The sequence below is a fragment of the Oncorhynchus masou genome, chromosome 9 (genome assembly GCF_036934945.1).
Source record: "Oncorhynchus masou masou isolate Uvic2021 chromosome 9, UVic_Omas_1.1, whole genome shotgun sequence".
NCBI lineage: Eukaryota > Metazoa > Chordata > Actinopteri > Salmoniformes > Salmonidae > Oncorhynchus > Oncorhynchus masou.
The window spans coordinates 82,045,700-82,050,699 of record NC_088220.1 but is presented as its reverse complement, the minus strand read 5'-3'; positions in this window follow the sequence as shown (position 1 = coordinate 82,050,699).

Genomic DNA, 5,000 nt, shown 5'->3' with positions numbered 1-5,000 from the left:
TCTTTGCCAGATAGGACTGTTTAGGTTTTCACGTTCTGTCTGTTGTTTTTGTATTGTTCGTGTTTTTTCGTTCTTCATTAAACATGTCTCAAAAATACCACGCTGCAATTTGGTCCGCTCCTCCTTCAACAGAAGAAAGCCGTTACAACATGCCATGCTAAAATGTGTAATATAATAAAATTCAGCCCAAAATACAAAAAATGACACCACCAGGTTGAGCAATCAAATGCTTTAAAAATATATATATATATTTATTTGAACTTCCTCCTCTTTTCAGTGGCCCCTCCAGCCCTCTTAATTAGGCCCCACCCCCTCCCACTGTTAGTGTTTTCTATAATTCCTTGATATTCGTACCCAGTGGAGCCAAACTATTAAGTTTTGATATCCACCTGGATTCAACCTCTTTACTCTGGCTTGTGGTCCAGGAGGAATTTGTCTCCAGACCGGTAATGTGGAGGGAGGTAGTTGGGTGGATTTCGTCTCCAGACCTTTAATGTGGAGGGAGGTAGTTGGGTGGATTTCGTCTCCAGACCGGTAATGTGGAGGGAGGTAGTTGGGTGGATTTCGTCTCCAGACCGGTAATGTGGAGGGAGGTAGTTGGGTGGATTTCGTCTCCAGACCGGTAATGTGGAGGGAGGTAGTTGGGTGGATTTCGTCTCCAGACCGGTAATGTGGAGGGAGGTAGTTGGGTGGATTTCGTCTCCAGACCGGTAATGCGGAGGGAGGTTGTTGGGTGGATTTCGTCTCCAGACCGGTAATGCGGAGGGAGGTTGTTGGGTGGATTTCGTCTCCAGACCGGTAATATAATACTGTTGTTCAATAGGTGGAGGGAGGTTGTTGGGTGGATTTCGTCTCCAGACCGGTAATGTGGAGGGAGGTAGTTGGGTGGATTTAAACAATGTTTGACCAGGTCTGTTTGTAATATGTTCTTCCCAATTGTATAGAGGTGCTGTTTGAGGCATGTCAAGACTGTGTGATCGGTTTCTCCTATATAAATGTTAAAGCATAATGTGAATTTTATGGCATAGACAATATTTGTGCTTTGAATGGTCATGATTTGTGAGATAGGACTAGAGGTTTGCGCATGTGGATTTTGAATTTGTGAAAATTGTCTATAATACTGTTGTTCAATGGGTGGTTTAGGAGTTGGTTTATTGGAAAATGTTGCAAAAATTAAGAGATCCCTTATGTTGGGGTTTCTGCGGAAAGCTGATATGGGTCTGATTTCCTGAAGTAGGGGGGAATGTGTGTTGTGTTTGGGTGAAAGAGACTGAGTCTGGAATGAAGGAGTCTGTTTATGTCTGAGAAGGTGCTGATAATGGGTATAATCTGGGGTTCTGTGTCTGTTGGGGGGAACAGGAAGTCTGGGAAAGGTCTGAGGGTGGAGGACAGGGATAGGATGGGGGAGATAGGGATACAGACCCAGAATCGGGAAATGGATAAGGATAGGTGTGGGCTGTTCGCCCTGGTCAGGAGTCAGTACCTGGTCCAGAGTTCTACCGGGAGAGTTATGGAGGTTAAGGTTAGGGTTAAGGTTAGGGTTAAGGTTCAGGGTTAAGGTTAGGGTTAAGGTTAGGGTTAAGGTTAGGTTTAAGGTTAGGGTTAGGATTAGGGTTAAGGTTAGGGTTTAGGTTTAAGGTTAGGGTTAGGGTTAGGATAGAGTTAAGGTTAGGGTTAGGGTTAGGATAGGGTTAAGGTTAGGGTTAGGGTTAAGATAGGGTTAAGGTTAGGGTTAGGGTTAGGATAGGGTTAAGGTTAGGGTTAGGGTTAGGGTTAGGATAGGGTTAAGGTTAGGGTTAGGGTTAGGGTTAGGGTTAGGATAGGGTTAAGGTTAGGGTTAGGGTTAGGATAGGGTTAAGGTTAGGGTTAGGGTTAGGATAGGGTTAAGGTTAGGGTTAGGGTTAGGATAGGGGCAAGGTTAGGGTTAGGGTTAGGATAGGGTTAAGGTTAGGGTTAGGGTTAGGATAGGGTTAAGGTTAGGGTTCGGGTTAGGATAGGGTTAAGGTTAGGGTTTAGGTTTAAGGTTAGGGTTAGAATTAGGGTTAGGATTAGGGTTAAGGTTAGGGTTAAGGTTAGGGTTAGGATTAGGGTTAGGATTAGGGTTAAGGTTAGGGTTAAGGTTAGGTTTAAGGTTAGGTTTAAGGTTAGGGTTAAGGGTAGGGTTAAGGTTAGGGTTAAGGTTAGGTTTAAGGTTAGGTTTAAGGTTAGGTTTAAGGTTAGGTTTAAGGTTAGGGTTAAGGTTAGGTTTAAGGTTAGGGTTAAGGTTAGGTTTAAGGTTAGGTTTAAGGTTAGGGTTAAGGTTAGGTTTAAGGTTAGGGTTAAGGTTAGGTTTAAGGTTAGGTTTAAGGTTAGGGTTAAGGTTAGGAACAGGGATCAGATATGAAACCTACAGGACCTGGAGGATCCAATATTATTTAGGGTGCTGAGAGACTGCTAGTGATCATTTGATTAGCCCTATGATTCTCTCTCTCTCTCTCTCTCTCTCTCTCTCTCTCTCTCTCTCTCTCTCTCTCTCTCTCTTTATCTCTCTCTCTCTCTCTCTCTCTCTCTCTTTCTCTTCATTTCTGTAGTGCAGAATTTCTAAGTTCTGGGGAAGCTTCAGACCACAAACTGAAACAAAGACACTCGCATACACATACACATACACATACACACACACACACACACACACACACACATACACACAGTAAAGGATGCTTCATGCCAGCGCCAAGGCAACCAGAAGGCTCTAGGCCAGAACTATGAAAGAGGGATCGCCAGAGAAACAGGAGATGAGTGTGAAATTACCAAAGTCAGCGAACATGGACCAGGGAGAAATAAGAGAGGGAGGAGGGAGAGAGATGTGAGAGAGGATGGAGGGAGAGAAGGAGGAGTGAGGGAGAGAGAGAAGAGAGGGAAGAGGGAGGGAGATATGAGAGAGGAGGGAGGGAGAGAAGGAGGAGTGAGGGAGAGAGAGAAGAGAGGGAAGAGGGAGGGAGATGTGAGAGAGGAGGGAGGGAGAGGAGGAGTGAGGGAGAGAAAGAAGAGAGGGAAGAGGGAGGGAGAGAGAGAAGAGAGGGAGGGAGAGAGAGAAGAGAGGGAAGAGGGAGGGAGAGAAGGAGGAGTGAGGGAGAGGAGGAGGAGGGAGAGAGAGAAGAGAGGGAAGAGGGAGGGAGAGAAGGAGGAGTGAGGGAGAGAGAGAAGAGAGGGAGGGAGAGAGAGAAGAGAGGGAAGAGGGAGGGAGAGAAGGAGGAGTGAGGGAGAGAGAGAAGAGAGGGAAGAGGGAGGGAGAGAAGGAGGAGAGAGGGAGAGAGAGAAGAGAGGGAAGAGGGAGAGAGAGAAGAGAGGGAAGAGGGAGGGAGAGAAGGAGGAGAGAGGGAGAGAGAGAAGAGAGGGAAGAGGGAGGAGGGAGAGAGATGTGAGAGAGGAGGGAGGGAGAGAAGGAGGAGTGAGGGAGAGAGAGAAGAGAGGGAAGAGGGAGGGAGGGAGAGAAGAGAGGGAAGAGGGAGAGAGATGTGAGAGAGGAGGGAGGGAGAGAAGGAGGAGAGAGGGAGAGAGAGAAGAGAGGGAAGAGGGAGGAGATGTGAGAGAGGAGGGAGGGAGAGAAGGAGGAGAGAGGGAGAGAGAGAAGAGAGGGAAGAGGGAGGGAGATGTGAGAGAGGAGGGAGGGAGAGAAGGAGGAGAGAGGGAGAGAGAGAAGAGAGGGAAGAGGGAGGGAGAGAAGAGAGGGAAGAGGGAGGGAGAGAAGGAGGAGAGAGGGAGAGAGAGAAGAGAGGGAAGAGGGAGGGAGAGAATGAGGAGTGAGGGAGAGAGAGAAGAGAGGGAAGAGGGGGGAGAGAGAAGGAGGAGTGAGGGGAGAGAGAGAAGAGAGGGAAGAGGGAGGGAGGAAGGAGGAGTGAGGGAGGAGGAAGAGAGGGAAGAGGGAGGGAGAGAAGGAGGAGTGAGGGAGAGAGAGAGAGGAGAGAGGGAGAGAGAGAGATGCACAACAGTAGGCTGTTTTCTGGTTGTATGCCAGAGATCATTGTGTGTGAGAGATTGTCATGGTAAGGCTGCCAGCAGGAGAAATGTATACTTGCGTGTGCAATAGACTAGAGAAGAGAGAAATAGGAGAACGAAGAGTGGTTTGTTAAGTGTTGCCAAACTACACTGCAACACGTAGTGTATGTAAGCTCTCTCTAATGCTCTCTCTCTCATGCTACTGAATCTCTCTCTCACACTGCTGAAGCTCTCTCACACTGCTGAAGCTCTCTTATGCAGCTGAAGCTCTCTCTCACGCAGCTGAAGCTCTCTCTCACGCTGCTGAAGAACTCTCTCTCACACAGCTGAAGCTCTCTTTCACACAGCTGAAGCTCTCTCTCACGCTGCTGAACCTCTCTCATGCTGCTGAACCTCTCTCATGCTGCTGAACCTCTCTCTCACGCTGCCTAACCTCTCTCTCATGCTGCTGTAGCTCTCTCACACTGCTGAAACTCACTCTCACGCTGCCGAACCTCTCTCTCATGCTGCTTTAGTGCTCTCACGCTGCTAAACCTCTCTCTCACACAGCTGAAGCTCTCTCTCACGCAGCTGAAGCTCTCTCTCACGCTGCTGAACCTCTCTCATAATGCTGAACCTCTCTCACGCTGCTGAACCTCTCTCTCACGCTGTTGAACCTCTCCCTCACGCTGCTGAACCTCTCTCTCACGCTGCTGAACCTCTCTCTCACGCTGCTGAACCTCTCTCTCACGCTGCTGAACCTCTCTCTCATGCTGCTGTAGCTCTCTCACGCTGCTGAACTTCTCTCTCACGCTGCTGAACCTCTCTCTCACGCTGTTGAACCTCTCTCTCACACGCTGCTGAACCTCTCTCTCATGCTGCTGAACCTCTCTCTCACGCTGCTGAACCCTCTCTCTCACGCTGCTGAACCTCTCTCTCACGCTGCTGAACCTCTCTCTCACGCTGCTGAAACTCTCTCTCATGCTGCTGAACCCCTCTCTCATGCTGCTGAACCTCTCTCTCACGCTGCTGAACCTCTCTCTCAT